The sequence below is a fragment of the Hipposideros armiger genome, unplaced genomic scaffold, assembly GCF_001890085.2.
Source record: "Hipposideros armiger isolate ML-2016 unplaced genomic scaffold, ASM189008v1 scaffold_179, whole genome shotgun sequence".
Taxonomy (NCBI): domain Eukaryota; kingdom Metazoa; phylum Chordata; class Mammalia; order Chiroptera; family Hipposideridae; genus Hipposideros; species Hipposideros armiger.
In genome coordinates this window covers 1,282,730-1,301,498 of record NW_017731529.1, presented here as the reverse complement: position 1 = coordinate 1,301,498, position 18,769 = coordinate 1,282,730, and the positions used below count along the sequence as shown (strand labels likewise).

Here is an 18,769-nt window from a genome sequence, read left to right as displayed (position 1 = left end):
CACAGACTGGAAGACAATATTTGTAAAACATCAATAAATCACAGATCTAATCAAAATATTCAGACCTCTTAAAACTCAGCAGTATGACAACAAACATCCCAATTTAAAAGAGGGCAAGGGCGGCTGGTTGGCTCAGTTGGTTAGAGCATGGTGCTCGTAATACCAAGGTTGCCAGTTCAGTTCCCACATGGCCAGTGAGCTACGCTCTCCGCATCTAGATTGAAGACAATGACTTGACTTGGAGCTGATGGGTCCTGGAAAAACACACTGTTCCCCAATAAAGTTAAAAAATTTAAAAATAAAAGAGGACAAAAAATCTGAACAGACACCAAAGAAGTTATACAGATGGCAAAAAATAAGCAGATGAAAAAAAATCTCCATATCATACATCATCAAGGAAATGCAAATTCAACATTGAGATACCACTACACACCTCTTAGAATGGCCAAAACCCAAAACATTGACAACATCAAGTGCTGTCAAGGTTATGGAGCAATAGGAATTCTCATTCATTGCTGGTGGAAATGCAAAATGATACAGTCACTTTGGAAAACAGTTTGGCAGGTTCTTATAATAATCATATATTTACTGTACAACCCACTGCAATTACAATCCTTGGTATTTACTCACATACATTGAAAACTTATGTCCACACGAAATCCTGCACATCCTTTTTGTATGTATAGCATCCTTTTTCTTAAGTGTCAAAAATTGGAAGCAATTCAGATATTCTTTAATAAATGAATAAACTGGTATATTCATACAATGGAATATTATTTGGCCATGAAAAAAAATGAACTATCAAGCTATGGAAACACAGCTTGATGGAATTTTATGGAACCTTAAATGCATATTGCTAAGTGAAAGAAGCCAATCTAAAAAGGCTGTATATTCCAGCTATATGACATCCTTGGAAAGGCAAAACTATGGAGACAGATAAAGATCAGTGGTGGCTGGTATGAGGAAAGGGCAGGAAGGAGGATGAATAGGTGAAATACAGGGGATTTTTAGGGCAGTGAAAATATTCTCTATGATATTGTAATGGTGGATACATAACATGCATTTGTCAAAACCCATAGGACTGTACAATACAAAGAATGAATTATAATCTATGGACTTTAATGAATGTATCAATATTAGTTCATCAATTATAGCAAGTGTATCATACAAACACAAAATGTTAGTAATAGGGGACACTGGGCAGGGGAAAGGGAGCATATGGGGACTTCTCAATTTCTCTGTAAACCTAAACAGTTCTAAAAATAAAGTCCGATAAGGATGGGATAAAGGAGAGAAAGAACAAACTATAAAAAACTCATTTTTGGGCCGGCCGAGTGGCACGTTGGTTAGGAGTTGGCTTGGGACACCAGCTCTGAGCAGCAGGGACCGGGTTTGGATCCCACATGAGGGCCAGTGACGCTGCGCCCTCTACAGCTAAGATGGTGAACAACAGCTCAACCTGGAGCTGGGCTGCTGTGAGTCGCCAGCGATGGCGTAGACTGCAGTGGGGCTGGCCAGCAGCTGGCGTGAGCTTTCATGAGCTGCCGTGAGTGGCCGTCCAATGGCCAGTGAGTGACTGCCTCACCCGGGAAGAGCGCAAGGATAACACCAACATGGGCCAGTGAAGCAATGTCCTCCACAACTAGACTGAAGAACAAAACAACAGCAACTTGTCTGTTCCCCTTCCCCAATTCCCCAATGCTGTTCCCTTCCCACAATGCCCCAATAAAATGTTTTTAAAAATTTTTTTTATATAGACACCTGAAACAGAAAATAAACGCTTATTGTTTTAAGCAATTAACTTTTGGGTTATCTTATATAGTAATAGATAATTTTATCATGAGAAGGTTAAAACATCGTAATAACTGGTTATGGACTTGGGGGTGGGACAGACTAACACAATTTTTAAACTCCTAGGTAAACAAGGGTCAAAACAGAGGAGGAGGAAGAGAATAAACATGACAAACCATAAACAACACTTTTCCTAGTAAAATAACCATGCAAACCAACATATTAAATAAGTAAGCAAATTTAATGCAAAGATAGCCAAGACAGCAGATTTTCTTGTTTGCCTCTGCTCTTCCTCCTTTTAACAGAATGAAATTTTGTTTGAGTAATCCATTCTTGTCTACACAGCCATGCATTTAGCTAAACCAAACATGGTCATCTGAATCCCTTTCTTAGTAATTTATTGGGTTTTCAAAAAAGTCATGACATTTTTGCAACGAAAAACAAAAAATACGTCATGACTTTTCCAGCAATCCAATGTTATCTGATGCAATATTGAATGTGTATATGACATTTTGGAAAAGTTTATTATTTTTTTTACTAAGAAAAATGTACAGGAAGAGATGGCTTCTATTTTCTGGTGTATATTATTGGGTCTGCATGGAACATGTAGAACTGTTTAGCCATTCTGTAACCATGAGAGTCGCCATGGACAAATCTGGCATTTTTAGTATGGCAGAGCCACAAAAGAGGAAAAAAAAATTTTGAGAATTTTATTCAGCCACTGAATTAACTATCCCTAGATCTGCTCTACTGGGGAATATGATATGTAGGGTAATAAATTTTCCTTCTGGTTTAAGTCAATTGAGATGTGTTTTTATGTTACTTGAAACTGAAGGCATGCTAGCTGTTTGCAACATCAACAAAATCATCAAATGAAACATTCACTCTTGATGAAATTACTTTTATGGAGCAGCCTGACGAATACTTTAAAATGTGAATTTTGAGGTTTGAAAAAATAAATTTCTTCCATATAAAATGCCGTGGGAATTACAACATAAAAATAGCAACAAGTGAAACAACTTTTGGTTATGAAAAGGAATTAACTACAAATCCCATGTCTGATTAAGTATAATATAAGTACAAATTCTACAAGTGGGATAGTCTTGACTGGATAGAGTCAAAATTTGCATTAATGAATTGAAAGAGAATTTGAAGAATTCACCCAGAAAGAAAGAGATAAAAATTATGAAGAGCAAATAGATATAGGGGACAAATTTAGTAATATCATTGACATAGATGTTCCTGAAGGAGAGAGTAGAGGGAATGATAGGCAAGTAATATTTGAATAAATAATAGCTAAAAATTTTATAACATGCAGACCAACAGAAATCCTCAGAAAAATATGTACACATTGAATACTGTGCAGGATAAATAAAGCTAAATCCTCACCTTGAAAATGCTTTGTGAGACGCAAAATATCAAGAAGAATTTTCAAACATACCAAAGAGAAAACATAGTTCAGAAACAGAAATAGCAATTATGTCTTTCATCTGCAACAATATATGTTGATGTGAAGGGGAAAAAAGACCATTAGCCTAGAATTTCATACCCAGCTAAACTATCATTCAAAAATGAGGACAAAATAAATTTCCAGACATATAAAAACTAAAAAGCTTTGCCACCACGCACGATCCCTAGAAGAACTGTTAGCGGACATACTTTAACAAGAAGAAAAGTTAATCTAGGAGGACAATGGGGATAAAAGAAACAACCACGAGCACATAAATTTATTTAATATCAGTTATGAAAGGAATACATTTGGAAAGAAAAAATTTCTGGAAAAGATGTTGCAAGGATATTGCATTTCAGAACATCTGGCTATTTGAATAAAAAATACAACCTATGTTTAAAGGAAAAACCCTACAAGGTTACCAAGTTTGTATTGAGCCTGTTCAGAGTGGGAAAAAACTGCAATTTTCCACATCATGATTATATGCACATAAGTTGTAATGTTTCTTTAGGCATTAGTATTGCAGAAGTAAGAAATAAACATGTGATAGGAAGTTAATTTATGGGAGGTACTTAAGTTTTTTTTAAGATATGATAGGACTTCCCCTTCATTTTTGGCTTATCTTAGGATGTAAAGCATTTGTTTTGACTGTGAAACATGATAGGCATTCTTAATGTGTAATGGCAGCTGGACAAAGGGTTGTTTTTGCTTTGGAACAGTTGCATACTAGAAAGAAACCAATGTTTTGTTTTTTTGCTTTATTGTAAGAAAAAAATAGAAGAATTAGGCAAAAAAATATTTTAAGAGAATACAAAGTGCCCTGAACATAAAAGAGAAAAAAGTTAAAATGGACTATATTAAAATTAAGAGTTCCTGTCTATCTATAAAAAAGGAAAACGCATTTGGAAAAATCTCAGAAGGCAACCTATAGAATGGAAGAAAGTATTTACACTATATCCAACAAAGAGCTCAACTATGAAATACATAGTGCCCAAAAATCAAATAAAGAGAAGACATTCATCTATTGTTAGCCTGTTTGGGCTTCTATAACAAAATACTACAAACCGGGTAACTTACAAACAACAGAAACTTATTTCTTATAGTTCTGGAGGCTGGAAGTCTGAGATCAGGTTGCCAGCATGGTTAGGGGAGGGCCTTCTTCCTAGTGCATAGCTGGTGCCTTCTCACTATGTGCTTCAATGGTGGCCGGGGTAAGGGGCCTCTGTAGGGTCCCTTTTATAAGAACACTATTTATGAGGGTTACACCTAATAACCTAAGATTCCAGAAGCCCCACCTCTTAATACCTACCACATTGGGCACTAGGATTTCAACATATGAATTTTGGGGGGACAAAAGCATTCAGACCATAGCAGAGAGGAGTTCTGGTTTCCAGCTAAGGTGGAATAATTGCAGTTCTCTCTAGTCCTGCTACGTACAGCTGAAAACTGCACGTTATATATAAAATACATGTTAAGAGCACCGCAAAATGAACTGAAGAAGGCACATTGGCTAGGGACTTGGTGAATTGTGGCTCCATTTATTATAGTAGAAGGAAAAGACAGAAAAACAGGTTGAATTCTCTTTAAGTCACATGAAGTTTGTGTTGTTTATTAGACATATTCAAGTAAACATTTAGATACCGGAGTCATTGGCATAAAGATGGTCTTCAAAGCCATGAAAAAGGATGCATTAGTCAAAGAAAGAAATCACTCGATAGGGAATAGAATGGATATTGGGACTAACCCCTGGGCATTTTAATATTTAGTGATTGAGCAGAGGAGAAGGAAGGAACATTGGGGTAATGTTACCGTCGACTCAAAGGGTCTGCTCGCCAGCGCACAGCAAGCCAAAAAAGATACAAACGAGTTTGCAGCAATGAAAGCAAAAATTTATTTAAGGAGCTGGTGCCAAGCCCGGAGACACAGGTGAGCTAGTGCTCTCAAAAACCTGGCTCCCCAATGGCCTCTAGTAGCTAGGTTATATAAGGGGAAAAATCATTAATCATGGTTACTATGGGAGTTGGGGTTGTGGGCTCTCCTGATTGGTTGAGGTTAAGGCAGGGAGCAACTGATCATGGCTTCAGGCCCTGGTGTCCGTCATTGCATTGTTCAGTCTGGTTCCTAGGGGATGCGGTCCATGGGGCCGTTCTGCTTTCATGAGTCTGGAGCTGAAACATAACTGAGGCCAAGGTGTTATCTTTGTTTTACTAAAACCGTATTCTAGTTGGAGATTTGGTTATTGTGTCTTGGTCATGATTGATAGACCTGAAGCTTTATTCTTAAGTGAGTTTGACATTGACCAGAGCCTAATGTCCTAAGGGCTTAATGATTAAAAGGAGTGGACATACAGTATGTGTACAGGTAGGAGGATCTGAGGAAAGAATGCAAGTGCGTTATAGTTCTATCAGGCTAAACAAGGTTAGCTGGGATTAAAGCAAAATGCATGTTAAAGAAATGAAGCTCCTGTGTGGTTACAGTAGGAGGGGAATTATGACAGTATAGTGTCACAGAGCCTGAGGGAAGAAAATAGAGCATTTCTAGAAGTCGGGAGTGATCAACAAAATTGAATGTTGCTAGGAGTTCAAGTAGGAAGCACAAAATTGACCATGAGAGATTTGGCAACATGGATGTCAGAAAACTTATTTAGACTTCACTGAGTTCTCTATTATTTGGAACCCGTAACAATATATGTCACTAAATTATGTAACTTATTGCATTTTCCCTTATCACACTTTAATGGTATTTTCCAATTTGTAAGTGTTTGAAGAAAGGAAGCTTGCCTTATATTTTTATATTTCTTTGCCCTTTGCATGATGCCAAAGAGTAGGCAATTGTTATTAGCATATCATGGACTTTGCTGTTAGCTTTAATGCCATTTTCTCTTCCTTCCTTTTGAATGTTCGATATTATTTGTATAGTATAGTTATGGACCATTGATTATACCCGCTCGCCTTAAGTTTTTAATCTTTCCTGTTACTGATCTCATGTTTTAATAAGAAAGTAAATAAGGAAAGAGGTTAAAATTCAACTCTTTTTTTGCCGCTATCAGTGCTAAAAATTGGGGGTAGAAAGACTGAAATTATAAGCTAAATCTAATATATGAATTTCAGTTAGCTTTGCTCATCCATAATATAACATTGTATTGCTAATTACAAATTTAAAATATGAAAGTCTCTCTGAAGTTGCCAGATAAATTGTAATAACAACCGTAATCTGTTTTTTCTTTTTGTAAAGTTGTAAGTCATTCCAACTGTACAGAGATTAAGATAATAAATACCAATTGTGGACAAAAAACTGGTTCTACAGAAGTACCCTCACAGGGTGATCTGATCATAAATTCCTAACAGGGCAGGTCGTGGTGGGTAGTCACTCCCCAGGCATATACTTCTTTAGTAAAAGGTTTATCTTTACCTTAAGCAAGCCCTGTCCATTGTTTCTGTGAATCTAAGTTAACACAACCTTTGAAATGCCTCTTTTCAGACCTCTCAGAAACTACCCTCAAAAGAGCACACAGTCTTGTAAACTATCTTGTAATCCAATTCATGCTTTCCCCTACCTCATGTAATCTTCCTTATGAGAAAGGAAGATTTCTTAATTTCAAATGTATAAAAGAAACTGCAAATCTGTTATTCTCTAGAGCTTTTGTGATCATGCTCCCTGGCAACTGTCATCAGTTTTGACTCAAGTAAACTCATAAAAAATTCTCTACAGGTTTGGTTCTTTTATTTTTTTAAAGATTTTTTTATTGGGGAATTGGGGGGATGGCAACAGTGCTGGGGAATTGGGGGAAGGGGAACAGACAAGTTGCTGTCCTTTTGTTCTTCAATCTAGTTGTGGAGGACGTTGCTTCACTGGCCCAAGTTGGCACCATCATTGCGCTCTTCCCGGGGGAGGCAGATCAGTCGCCGGCTTCTGGACTGCCCACTCACTGTGGCTGCTGGCCGTTCATGCTGGCTGCTGGCTACACACGGTAGCCCATGGCAACCCACTGCAGCAGGGGCTGCAGCCTACAGCGTCTCCGGCAACTCAGGGCAGCCCAGCTCCAGGTTGAGCTGTTGTGCAGCATCTTAGCTGTAGAGGGCAGTGTCACTGGCCCTCATATGTGGGATCCGAACCGGTGCCCTCTGGCGTCCCAAGCCAGTTCTTAACCATCGCACCACTGGGCCGGCCCAGGTTTGTTTCTTATGTCAACACCATATACAGTCAATGCCCTGAGTTAGCAGATGTTAAATATTTTACACTACTAATTCAGGTTGTTTTGTTTTTCAAACAAAATTTATAGATTTAGTTGATGCCTATTTTGTCCTCCTCCTTAATTCCATTCTTCTCTTTGTCCCTCAGGTAATTATGATCTTCAAGATTCTGTGCTCTGCCTGTGCATACATTTGTAAGTTTGAGATATATATTTCGTATGCTACTAAAAATTTATATAAATGGTATCATATTATATATATCCTATCCCAATATGAATCATAATGTAGCCTTTTGCAGCCTTTCAGTGTAATTTATCTACATTGACACCTGTGGATATAGTCCATCATTTAACTGTCGTATAAAATTACATTGTAGGACTAGATTACAATTTATTTATCTCCCTATTGATAATCATTTAGGTTATCCAATTATGTTTCCGATTATTCAATGCTACAAAAAGTGTTGCCATAATTATTCATGGGGATTCGCATGTGCAACAATTTCTTAAGGTTATATAGTTAAAAATGGAATGACCAGGTCAAAGACTATGCACATCTTCCTCTTTATTAGATGTTACCAAATTGCTATTCATGATTTTTGCACTTAATTTTTACTTTCATCAACAGTATACCAGATGTTCAGTTTGCCCTATCCTCCAAACTACTTGATATACTCAAATTTTAACATTTTTACCACTCTAATGAAAGAGAAACATTTCCATTTTCATGATTGCTGCCAAGATTGAACACTTTCTTCATTTATTGGTCATTAGCTTTTTTTCTCCTGTGACTTTCCTATTCATGCCATTTTCCTATCTTTAATTTTTTTGGCCTGTCTCTTGTGAATGAAAAAGGGGCTACTTACTAAACCTGACAAGCTCAGAGGAGGCCAGCATGGTGGGCCTACAAACTCAGAGACCACAAGTAACCACATGGGATGGTCTGAACATAAAAATTCCTAACTAAAAGCAGGTCATGGCAGGAAGTCACATTGTAGGCCTGTAGCTTTCTTGACAAAGGTTAATCTTTATCTTAAGTAAGCCTATCTGTTGTCTTTTTGCATCTAAGATAACATACCCTTGAAATGTCAGAGTAACCTTCTTTTCCAGACCTGCACTAGAGCATGAGAGCACAGAACCCCTCATTATCTTATTCCCCCGCATACCCATCTCTAGGTGCTGTAAATGTTAACTATGAACTATCGTGTACCTGCCAATGTAAAATAAGTATGTGTCTCTCTATTCTACCTTTTATCCAATCCCAGAGATTTCCCCGCTTTGCTTTCTCCCGCCCCCTTAATCTACCACCAATGGATTTCATGTAACCTTCCTTACGTCTCCTCCTTTTATTCTAATGTATAAAATAAGCTGCGAAACTGCCATTCTCCAGAGCATTTTCTCAATCTGTTGAGATTTTGCTTCCCGGCAAATGTCAGTTTGGCTGAAATTCATGAAAGATTCTCTACAGGTAGGTTTGGACGGTTCTTACATTAGCACTCTTATCTCTTATAGATTTGTGAGAGTTCTTTCAGTATTCTAGATATTTATTATGTTTTACTTACATGTGTTTCAAATTCTCCCAATCTCTGGCTCACATTTGTCTTTTTAGCGGTTTAAAAAATTTTATTTAATGAAGTTAAACTCATCAATCTTTTCCTCTATGCTTTGAGCTTTTGTATCTTATTTAAGAAATCCTACAATAACCCTTAAAAATTTAGAAAATATTTATTTTCACTATATCAAATTCAAATCCAGTCTCATTGAAAGAATAAAATGTATTGTGTAGAAAGTGTATAGAATTTGGTTTCAGTGTGTTGAATCTGGTTTTAATGTCTGGGAGGTAGAATTCAAAATTCATCATCTTTTGAGATAGTTACCTGCCCCAATTTAATAATTCCAAGCAGGCATAAAATCAGAATTCTTCATCTCATTTTTCTGAAATACAGGCAATAGACTAATTTTAAGAAATGCCTTGGTTTTTAACTAAAATATTAAATTTACATGCAAATATATTAACAATTTTAGGTTAGGTTAGAAGTTATTTTTTACCTCTAAAAGTTTCTCATTCCTGATTCACTGGTTCTCAAACTCTTCTGTTGCTTCTGTTTTTCAGCCCCTGAAATATATACATATATACATGCATGCATGCATATCCCTTCCTCTCCCAACTTTCCATTTATTCCATCTTTGATTTCCTGAAAGGGCCCTGTTCACTTAGATTTATTAGGCTTCTGAAGGCACAGTTTTTTTTCAAGTGTTAGTAGGGAGCTTATTATCAACTCTACTCTGCCCATATTCTTCATTTGAGAGAAAAGGAAAGCTGTAGGGAAAAGTTTTCAAAGAATAAAGGATTGGTTATTATAAAAATTTTAAAGAATTTCTACTGTAACTTAAATTCATTCAGTGTTTAAATTTACTTCATATAATAAATTTTTGTTTTTTTTGGTGGAGGGCGCCGGTTGCCATCTGGCTGCCTGTCAGCAGCTTGTGGCCTCTAAGCTCAAGGTGCTGTGTTACAATCTTATTTGTTTGTGGGCATAGTCACCATCGCATGCAGGAGTCAAACCGGCAGCCTTGTTGTTAAGAGCACACGCTCTATCCAGTGAGCCATACAAGCTGGCAGCTCAGATCAAGGTGCTGTGTTGTAATCTTAGTTGCAGGTGGGCGTAGCCACCATCCCATGTGGAAGTCAAACCAGCAGCCTTGTTTGTTAAGCACGCATGCGCTACCCAATTAGCCATCCAGGTGGCAGCTCAGCTCAAGGTGCCGAGTTTAGTCTTAGTTGCAGGCGGATGTAGCCCACGGTTGAACAGGCAGCCTTGTTGTTAGGAGCACGTGCTCTCACCAGCTGAGCCATCCTGCCACCTGTTGGCAGCTCAGCAGCAGCTCAGCTTGGGCGCAGCTCACTGGCCCCTGTGGAAATTGAACCGGCGGCCCTGTTGCTCAGAACTCGTGCTCTTAAGCTAACTCTTAACCAACTGAGCCACTTGGCTGGCCCTGCTTCATATAATTCAATTGAGAAATAATGCATGGGTATTACACAAAAACACTTCCATACTAACAGAAATGCTATGTATAGTAAGTATTAAGATGGCAAAATATTAATATAGCATTTGTGTTGCAAGATAAAGAAGAAATGAGGGGGAACTGATAGAGTAAAATAGATTAAAAGAGTTATATGGTTACATGGGCAGGTTCATTTCATGAAAATTCATTAGACTGAACACTTTCATCAAGTTTTATATTTATGTACTTTTTTGTATACATGGTCTACTTCAATAAAAAGTTTAAAAAAAGAGACACAGGAGATCAACCTAATGCAATATATGGATCTTAATTTCAATAAAAGAGGGTTTTTTTAAAGCCTTTATTTGCAATTGAGGAACTCTGATATCTGATGAAATTAAGGAATTATTGTTTGTAGAGTAATAGTGGTATAGTAGTCCTTATATTTTAGAAATACAAGTAGATATTTAATGGATGCAATGAAATGTTATCTGGAATTGGCTTCAAAATAACCCAGCGGGGTGGAGGAAGTAATGGGGGGAAATTGGTCATGTGTTAACACTTGTTCAAACTGCATGATGGATAGATACATTGGATGGAGTTCATTACATGATTTTTTAACTTTTGTATGTGTTTGAATTTTCTGTAATGCAATTAAAATGTAAACATGCAAACATACACATACACACATATATAAAGTTAAATGGACATAATCCATTTCTCACGGTAATAATTTTTCACCTTTACTCACTCATACTGTTGTTTCTTAACTCAGTCATTTGGAGAAAATCTGTTGGAAAATCTTCATTACTCTGTTTAGACGCAGGATGGCACTCTTTGAATAAGTAATTAGCCAAAGTCCACTTCTCACTGAAATAAGCTCCTTTACAATGTTGCTGTATCCTAGAGCAGTTTGTCTTAGCTGAGAATAAAAACTTTTCAGGTAGCTTATATAGATGATTACTACTCACACCTTAACTTCAGTTTCTGTGTTGGCTGTGTCTATCCACCACCAGATTTTGAGAAGGACAAGGTTTACAACTGTTTAAAGGATGGTTTGGTGCACAAACAGCGATGCCCACTCTTCTTATTTTTGGTGTTAACAATTATTGCTACGAGATTAGCCACCTCATGTATGTTAATGCAAATATATATTTGAATCATATATATATATATATATATATATATATATATATATATATATATATATATATGAATCATCTTTATTTAAAACGGTGATTGCCAACCACAGGACGTATTTCTGTGTTTTAAATGGCATTGAGCCAAATACTACTGATTTAAGGTCAAGATGAGGACTATTGACCGTGGACAGATGCTTTCCCCTTTCAACCCTCAAAAACAGAATGGAAATAACTGTATTCTTGGACGTTCTCAGCCTGATTCATGCCTTCTTTTAGCCAACTATTCATGTATTCACCAGAAGAATTACACCTACTACCTCCGGTGTAGGAAGAAAAAAAAAATCAAATGAGCAATAATGTTAGCAGAAGCTTGAAACTTAAGAGCCGGTGTTAAGNTCCGGTGTAGGAAGAAAAAAAAAATCAAATGAGCAATAATGTTAGCAGAAGCTTGAAACTTAAGAGCCGGTGTTAAGAAGGTTCCTCTCCCCCCCTTCCCTCCGGTCCAATTCCCGTTTCTGGTTCTGGCCATCGGAAATTGACTTGGCGTTAACTACCGCCTGGAATTTCAAGGCGTCAATTCCCCCACCCCATCCCCCAACCTCGGAAACTCTTAAACCTCTTCCTATCCTACACTCAATGGTAGAGACAGATAAATGATGCAGCAGATTACACCGCTGAAAGACAACATTTGTCTTGAGCCATTTTCACATTTTTTTCCTGTTTCCGATTGGTGTGCCAGACTTTGTTTGCTTGCTTAGGACATGGAAAACATATTTGGGTATTTCCCCCCCAGTTTAATGCCAGTGGCTTTCTCCCAGCAAATGAAAGTGAAAGTGCTACATTGTAGTGGTGTTTAATCCTTAAAGTATAGACCGGTAGCTGATGTGTATGGAGGGGGTGCTGGGGCGAGGGGAGGCGGGTTGGACTGCGGGAGGGTGGGATTGGGAAGCTTGAAGAACCAGTTTTGAGGTTTTGTTTGTTTATCTTAAGATCGCAGCAGGGTTCCTGCACCCCTCCCCCCTTTTGGGGGGGTCCTGACTTCGGATTTATTTTCATTTGGGCAGTCATTGAGATTTCATTCAATGTACTGACTTAAAAAAATACACTCCACTTGTAGCTTTCCCCGGTTGCACTTTAAAACACCATCCAGTCTCACCCTCATCTGGAAATAATGCAAGCGTCTCTCTCTTCCCCCGCTCCCTCCTCCCCCAGTTTTTTTTTTTTTCCTTTTTAAAGCCCCACATAACCTGAAGTCGGTAATCAGATGGAAAATGTGCTGGTTTTAGTTTACTTTAGTCTACTCTCCCTTTTGGTGGCAATTTTACTCAAGGAGGTGTATTTTTTTTAAAAAAGGTATTTTGTGCACATGTAGCTTACCGAGTCTTGAAATCTGCTAGCGATGTTACGTTTTCTGTAAGTTTCCTCAAATACACTGTTTATGTGCAACTTTTAATACGTCTGTTGTGTGGACTTAAAAAATAAAAATACAAGGAGAAGGACACCAGAGATCTTAACAGTGACATTAGTTCATCTAAAGTCATTCATCCTTTCCCTCCCCCTTCTTTTTTCCAAGAAACAACTAATCACAGATCAGGCTAGAATTTCTAAAAGAGGTTAGAGGAGGAGGAGGCAAAGAGGCGGAGTGGGGTAGGAGCTTGAGGTTAGAAGGGCCAGAATTTCTCTCATTCACAGGGTGGAAAAGTTGACATTGTCTAAGCCCTTCTGAATGGCTTGTAGTTAGTTACCCTGATTGTACCTCTACCTCCCCTCCCCCTCCACGTGACGACCCAGGACACATGCGCACCCGACGCAGCCCGGCACATCTGCAGACTGACGTCAGTGTGCTCTGCCTCCGAGGAAAAGCTGCCAAAATTTTCTCCTGCTGCAATTCAAAGTTGGCTGGGGGCCGGTAGTGAGGGCTACTTCAACAAAACTTTGCTGCCCTTCCTGCTCCTCCTGTCTTCTTTTCTCCTGATACCTTTTGATGCTCTTCACATGTTATTTGCATAGCAAAGGCACTAAGCTGTCCAGGAAGAGAGGGCACCACTTCCACCCCCAATAAGTCTCTCTCTCTCTCTTTTTTTTTCCTTTCCTTCCTTTCTTTTTTTCCTTTCCTTTTTTTTTTTTTTGGAGGTGGGGGGGCGGGAGAAAAAGGGGGTTTGCAAAGGCAGCATCTCAGGATGATAGCCTGGATGTATTGAAGGCATCTCTTTTTCTGCCAAATCAGAAAGTCCGATCTCTAAAGCCAGGGTTAGCCAGACTATAGGGTTTTATTCTGGCTGCAGAATAACTGACTGCTGTGGCTTTGCAAAGGGGGGCAGAAAAAAAAGTTAAGAGAGGAGAGGGAGTACGTGAGTCGTCCAGTGCAATCTCTATTGTTTGAAACTTACTTTTTATCAGAATTTGAAGATGAAAACGGTAAGGAAGACTTCACAATATTCAATGAAACCGTTTTTTTTAAAAAATTAAAACTTGTGCTTTGCTTGTCTTCCGAATAACGCGTAGAAAACTTTTTTCTGTGTGAGTGAGTGAGTGAGTGTGTGTGTGTGTGTGTGTGTGTGTGTGTGTGTGTGTTTTTAATGGCAATGAGTGAGCTTGACTGAACTCATTTTACAGATAGAAATCTTTTTAACTCCAGACTAGTCGGGGGTTGGAGAATTCTGGGTCTTGCAAGTATTTTATGATGCAAAAATATAGACGTTTAATATACGAATAGACATGTTTTGTGAAGTATGACTTGATTACGAATATTGTAGTCTTTTAACTCATCACCAAATAGTAATCGGGAAAGTAATAATGATGTGTATTTTAAACTGTTTCCAGTTTTCTTAAAGAAAAACCTGCATTTTATAGTTTCATGTCAGTGTCTTAAATAGTCAGACAAGTGCATAGTTTATGCCTGGGCTCAGAGGGCAGAATTAATGTGCTAGCTGTAGCCCTGATGCTCTAGGATATGTTAAGCTCTTAATAGGCTAATCAAAGAGATGGAAGCGTGTGTTTTTGATTTACTTTTGGCCACTTGGGACGTGCTAGACTCATAACCCTCCGGAGCCTTGAATATCGGGGTATGTCTGTATATATGGTACATGGGATCAAAGTTCAGGGATTTGGGGGGGGGGTTGAGTGCTGGAGGGGTTATTGGAAAGCTGCCTTCTGATCATGTGTACTACAACTCCTGTCTTTGGTAATTTCTTTCCTTGTTGTACTAGAAGAAAAGAGAGCGAGAGAGTGAGAAAGCGCACTGAGAGGGAACAAGAGAGTGAGTTTCTTACTCTTGTTTTTATTTGAGCTGCCGGTGCAACGCGTTTGGGCCAAATGCCAACTGTCTGGGTCACACGCGTTTTATCCAAATAGATTTAGCGCTGCTGTCTGGAAATGGGCTGCTGAATGTTAACTTTAGGATCAACTCAACCAGGGCAGCTCAGACTGTTACCCTCTGTCTGGGCGAAGTGGGATTGGGGTGGGGGGGTGACGGTAGGGGGGCGTGAGGGTGTGCAGAAGAGGGGGGAGGAAAAGGATAGCTGAACCATTGCTTGGAACTTTTAAAGACATGGAGTGTGATTTTCAGCATATTCTTTTATGTTTAAATTTCTTGGACTAATTTTCTTTCTTTTGTTTTTATTTCTCCTTTTAGATTATGTTGATTAGACTGAAACTTAAATGTGGGAATGACAGTTCTCAAAATTCATAGCAGGGAAAGAAATGTAAAATAAAACTGGTGTAGTTGAAGGAAACGGAGAAAATTAATTTGGGAGATAATTGTTTTCCTGTATTTCACCGATGGTAACTGCAGAGCTGTTTTATATTAATCTAGTGTTTAAATGTGATCATTGGTGTTTTGGATTTTTGAAGAATAGCGTATAGAAGTAAATAGTTGATTTCAAACAAATCAAATTCATTCATTTGCCCACAAATGGCAGCAAATGAAATCTATGTTGTGGTGTTAATATTTTTGTGATTCTCAAGGAGAAAAATCTCTAACCTCAAGACCTGAACTATTTTAATACTTTTCATGTCTGGGCCAATACGTGTGTGACTAATTCTTACTCTTGTCGGCTCTTACCACTTCCTCTTCATTTCCTTAGCAACCACTAGTAGCTACTAGTGGCTGAGGATGGGTCTCTATGCCAAATCTTACCCTGTGTGTGACTTTTGTGAGACAATAAAGAGAGTTAACATATTAAGAGAGTTAATAGCACATCTTTACAACATTTCTGGGGGGGAAGAGGAAAAAGTTTGGAAAGGTTGATAGCTCTCTTGGTTATATCAAAAGGCATAGTTTATTATCAACATTTGGAGCTAACCTCATGAAAAAAAGGTATTTCTGTTTTTCACGAAAGAAGTGATAATACAGATAATATATATCTCACTTGTCATGGGGGGAACAGTTTGGGACTATATGTAATTTAGGGCTTGATTTTTGTAGAATGATGTTTTGTATTTTTGCTTTTGGCTCATTTGCTTTTCTTGATAAGTTTTGAGTGTATTTAATTATACCTTTCCTTGAAAACCAATCTCACAAAGTTTATAAATGATCTGGAAAACCTTTGTACTTACAGCCTAGTGGTGTACTTGGCAGATAGTATATGATAATAAATATTTGTTGAGAGAATAAATGGAAAATAAAATGAGACATTAATTTACACATATAAAAATTAAATACCTGAAGGGAGCATAGTATTATTGCTTTTTCTGTGAGGCCCAGATCAGCCTTAAAAAAACAAAACAAAACAACCCCCCCCCAAAAAAAAAAAACAACAACAACACAACAGAATTAAGATGGATGAAAGAAGTTGAGAAGGATGTTATACATGTTCTTTAGCTCCATAATAATAGCTCAGGAGAGGAAATTATTACCTTGGCTTTCCCAGGTCACTTGAGTGGGAAGTAAAGATGATAGAGGAAAAAGACAAGTAACTACCCTTCAACTAGGGCAGACTACTGAGGGAATTACCGTAGTGCAAGTTGCCTGATCTTATTTCTGCTTAGCTAGTATAGCTTTGATCCATGGAAGCAGGTAAACGATCCCTTAACTTTACTGGCTGGTGCATTTGTATTAGGAGAAAAGCATATGTGAAATCAAAGGAAAATGGCAGTTTTGATTCTGTTTTCAAATTTCAAGTATTATAAACCCAGTTATCATGACCTAAATTCTTTACTGTTTGCTGTAAGACAATACAACGTAGTTGATTGATTCCATCATCATTTCCAACTCTTCCACATTTTTGAGGGAAGGAGGAACAATGAAACTATTTTTGAAGGAAAGCTTTTGAAAAGTGATGAGTCAGATAAGGAGGAGAGGGGGGCTAATATTTGTTTAGTCATGAAAGTGAAGTGTGTGGACACTTTACATCATGTATAATCTAATTTACTCTCTCAACAAGTCTTTGTAAGGTAGATATCATTATCACAGTTTTATAGATGAGGAAACAGATCCAGAGAGTTTAAGTAACTTGAAGTCAAGCCAGGACTCAAAGCCTTTGAGCTTTCTGTAACGTAGTAATGTTCCTGCTATACAGTGTAAAAAGAGTTAATGTTTTACGATTTCTGGACAGTTATGTAATATTTTAATGTTAGCCTAAATTTTGGAAACTAACCTGGAAAAGTCAGTGCCTGTACATATTTGATGATGATATGCAGATTAAGCTCTCCAGCAGGTGTCAGAAAAGTTACCCACTCATTTTTATTGTGAGGTGACAAAGAGTGGTTAGATATGTTATTGTTGATATTAGTTGACCTTGAGCCAACTCATTTACTCACTGTTAAGTTTCTTCACTGACACTGGAGGCTTGAAAACAGTGGGGAGTGAGAAAGGAGAAAAAAACTCAAATTTATTGAGTGCCCACGTGCCAGATACTGTAGCTAGTGCTGGAACCAAGATTGCAGCTCTGGTTTGTTTAACTTCAAAGCTCCTGCGCTTTCTGCTATGCACCAGTGCCCTTTTTACTATAAGCCTTTAAATCAATGTTAGTCTACTTCTGGCCAAGTAGTTACATATTACTTGTTCTGTCAATGCTACTGGTTTCCTTACCTTGGGTGTTTGCAGGACAGTGCTAGTAATGGTTAAGAGTGGAGGTTACAAAACTGTCAAGAACAGGAAATTTTTCAAGGGGGAAAAGAGTTGTTCCCCAAACCCAGCTAACTATATTATAAGTTTGTCATCAGTTTCAAAGCCCAGGAAAATAGGGAAAAAATAGGATGAATAATTCAGTACAAATCTGTCACCACTAGTAGATAATTATCTGAAGTATGTCAGCTATATATTCCTCTTTAAAGGAAAATTATTTTAAAGTATAGGAGGGACTCATTTAACGTTGGACATTATTGTACAAACACTTAGTTGATCTGAAAAAAATAACAATGAAGAGTGAATGTTGTTCATGAAACAGCAATTATGGAGTTGGAGACTGTGTGTAGTAGGTTGGGAATCTAGATAACTGGATTATTTTCATACCGTTATTGAATAATGGTGTGACTTAATTTCTTCATAGATTTTTGCCTGAGAAAGGCTATATAGTGCCTTCTGTCTTGCCTAAATCATTGTAGAGGTAATTTTGAGATGAAACAGTTATTGCGTATAAAGTTGCTTAAAACTGTTCATGTTAATTAGCCTATACTGTTTTATGAATACCTTATTTCACACTGGTTGTTTGCAACCGCTATTGATTTTTAAGTTAGAGTGCCTTAAAATGGAAGCATGATGTAACAGAAAGAATGTAGACTTTGGAGCCAAGTAACTTTGTGTATGACTCTGGGCTCTGCTATTTTCTAGCTCTCTGACTACTATGAGCTTCAACTTCTTTCTCTGTAAATTGGCAGCCGTCTTAGTTATCAATTACTGAAAAGAAGAAAAATTATCATTAATTTAGTGGCTTAAAATTACACACATTTATTATCTCACAGTTTTTGTGGTTCGGGAGTCTGTGGGCATGGATTAACTATATCGGGTACTTCAGGGTCTCTCATGAAGCTGCAGTCAAGGTGTGGGCAGGCAGTGGGGCCACCACAGAAGGCTCGACCGGGAAGGGAACTGCTTCTCGGCTTACATATCGGTGGGCAGGTTTATGTTTCTCACAAGCTATTGCATTGAGGGCCTCAGTTCCTTGCTAGTGGTTATCTGATGGCTGCTCTCAGTTCCTTGCCATGCGAGCCTCTCCATATGGCAGCTTGCTTCGTCTAAGTCAACAA

The 18,769-nt window shown here is 38.0% G+C and overlaps 1 protein-coding gene across 7 annotated transcripts in view; it reads left to right on the top strand.

Moving 5' to 3' along the window:
• The first annotated feature begins 13,746 nt into the window (after positions 1 to 13,746).
• Positions 13,747 to 18,769, top strand: part of ADAMTS6 (ADAM metallopeptidase with thrombospondin type 1 motif 6) — a 259,454-nt gene continuing 254,431 nt past the window's right edge. For 5 of the 7 annotated variants that reach the window (XR_002125140.1, XM_019652413.1, XM_019652415.1 and 2 more), the window contains exon 1: positions 13,747 to 13,999. The gene's annotated coding sequence lies outside the window, so the exon portion shown is untranslated. Of the gene's footprint in view, positions 14,000 to 14,732; positions 14,766 to 14,801; positions 14,841 to 18,769 lie in introns of those variants that run through there. The other 2 variants (XM_019652411.1, XM_019652412.1) reach the window with 2 other exon arrangements.